The following is a 3,069-nucleotide window of genomic DNA, read 5'->3' as shown; positions in this document are numbered from 1 at the left end:
GCACGATACTTCTTTTGGTCGGTAAAAATTCATCATATAATCTCCCGAAGGTTTTGACTCTCATATCACGCAAATATCCTTTGTTTTCGTTTCGAGTTGTTTTCCGCCGCAGATTAGAGCAAGATGTCTTCTCAAGAGTCAGTCGGGGAGAGTCGGGTGTCTCATCCGACACTGGGACCAGGAACAAACAACGATGCTGACCACTTTGGGCCAGCAACGGAGGAAGAGATGGAGGCCGATCTGAAAAGAATAGATGCCATGGAGGAGGATCAAGAAGTCACTTCTCACTTCCAGGCCGGATTCACGATGGGGGAACTACAGAGCTCGGCTATTCCAAACTCGGTTATTCCTTCCAATGTTAGATTTCTTTCTTATGAAAATATGAAGAAGAGTGTTGCTTGTTCTCCCGCAGCTATGCAACATCCATGGGTGCAAGGAGGTTTAACCGTCACAGGTGAACTCTGTAAGGAGATAATGGATCTCAAGCAGCAACTCAATAAGCTCATGGAAGAGAATCGTATCCTGAGGAGTATCATCGCCAAGAATATCACATCACCACCTCCGAAGAAAGATATATAATCACATGGGTATGGGCACTCCCCTTGGCAACTGCCAAGATTGGGGGAGGTGCCCCGGTATCGTATCACCATCACACTCCTGCCTTTACCGTTTTTCTTAGTTCGATCCTTTTGGTATTATCTTGACCTAGTAGAATAAAGTTTTAGTATGATCTAGTTGTGAGTTTTTCTTTATGATCCTTCTATGTAATCGAGTCTGTGAGCTATATATAATAAAGATTAGTGTTGAGTCAAGGGCTTGATTATCTTGCTATGATATTGAGTGAATAAAAGAAAGAGAAAGAATAAAAAGAAATAAAGAGATCATATTGATCTTACGGAGAGTAATGACTTCACATATAAAGAGTATGATGATTAAAAGTTGTTGAGAGTTGACAAACCTAGTTTGGGTCATCATTGCAATTAATAGGAAGTAATGAAGAAAGAGAGGTTTCACATATAAAAATACTATCATGGACATCTTTTATGATTGTGAGCACTCATTAAAATATGACATGCTAAAGAGCTGATGTTGGACAAGGAAAACAATGTAATGGGTTATGTTTTCTTATATCTAAAATAAAGTATATTGTCATGGATCATCCAACATGTCGAACTTGGCTTTCTCCCTCATGCTAGCCAATTCTTTGCACCAAGTAGAGATACTACTTGTGCTTCCGAATAGCCTTAAACCCATTTTTGCCATGAGAGTCCATCATATCTACCTATGGATTGAGTAAGATCCTTCAAGTAAGTTTTCATTGTTGCATGCAATAAAAGTTGCTCTCTAAATATGTATGACTTATTAGTGTGGAGAAAATAAGCTTTATATGATCTTGTGATGTGGAAGAAATAAAAGCGACGGGCTGCATAATAAAGGTCCACATCACAAGTGGCAATATAAAGTGACGTTCTTTCGCATTAAGATTTTGTGCATCCAACCAAAAGCACATGACAACCTCTGCTTCCCTCTGCGAAGGGCCTATCTTTTACTTTTATCTTCTACCTTATGCAAGAGTCAGGGTGACCTTCACCTTTCCTTTTTACATTTTATCCTTTGGCAAGCACATTGTGTTGGAATGATCCTGATATATATATATCCAACTGGATGTAAGTTAGAAGGGTATTATTGTTGACATTACCCTTGAGGTAAAAGGTTAGGAGGTGAAACTATAAGCCCCTATCTTTCTCTGTGTCCGATTAAAACTCCGTAACCACCAGTATTGTGTGAGTGTTAGCAATTATGAAAGACTAAATGATGGTTGAGTATGTGGACTTGCTGAAAAGCTCTTACATAGACTCTTTCTTATGTTATGATAAATTGCAATTGCTTCAATGGCTGAGACCGTAGTTTGTTGGTTTTCAATGAAGTTTCTGATTCATACTTGACGTTGTGAATAGATTATTACTTGAGCATAAGAAATCATATGACAATATTCATATATGTTGCTGTTATAAGAATGATCATGATGCCCTCATGTCCGTATTTTATTTTATCGACACCTCTATCTCTAAACATGTGGACATATTTATCGCTATCTGCTTCTGCTTGAGGACAAGCGAGGTCTAAGATTGGGGGAGTTGATATGTCCATTTTGCATCATGTTTTTATATCGATATTTATTGCATTATGGGCTGTTATTATACATTATGTCACAATACTTATGCCTATTCGCTCTTACTTTACAAGGTTTACATGAAGAGGGAGAATGCCGACAGCTAGAATTCTGGGCTGGAAAAGGAGCAAATATTAGAGACCTATTCTGCACAGCTCCAAAAGTCCTGGAACTTTACGAAAGTCATTTTTGGAATTAATAAAAAATACTGAGCGAAGAAACTACTAGAGGGGGGCCACATCCTGGCCACGAGGGTGGGAGGCGCGCCCCCTGCCTCGTGGGCCCCCTGGCAGGCCTCCGGTGCCCGTCTTCTGCTATATGAGGTCTTTTACCCTGGAAAAAATGATAAGCAAGCTTTCGGGTGGAAACTCCGCCGCCATGAGGCAGAACCTTGGCGGAAACAATCTAGGGCTCCGGCGGAGCTGTTCTGCCGGGGAAACTTCCCTCCAGGAGGGGCAAATCATCTCCATCGTCATCACCAACGATCCTCTCATCGGGAGTGGGTCAATCTTCATCAACGTCTTCACCAGCGCCATCTCCTCTCAAACCCTAGCTCATCTCTTGTATCCAATCTTTCTATCAAAACCTCAGATTGGTACCTGTAGGTTGCTAGTAGTGTTGATTAGTCCTTGTAGTTGATGCTAGTTGGTTTACTTGGTGGAAGATCATATGTTTAGATCCATGATGCATATTAATACCCCTCTAATTATGAACATGAATATGGTTTGTGAGTTGTTACGTTTGTTCTTGAGGACATGGGAGAAGTCTTGCTATAAGTAGTCATGTGAATTTGGTATTCGTTCAACATTTTGATGAGATGTATGTTGTCTATCCTCTAGTGGTGTTATGTGAACATCGACTACATGACACTTCACCATTGTTTGGGCCTAGAGGAA

This window comes from Triticum dicoccoides, chromosome 5B (assembly GCF_002162155.2).
Source record: "Triticum dicoccoides isolate Atlit2015 ecotype Zavitan chromosome 5B, WEW_v2.0, whole genome shotgun sequence".
NCBI classification, from domain to species: Eukaryota; Viridiplantae; Streptophyta; class Magnoliopsida; order Poales; family Poaceae; genus Triticum; species Triticum dicoccoides.
This window is presented reverse-complemented; position numbering follows the sequence as displayed.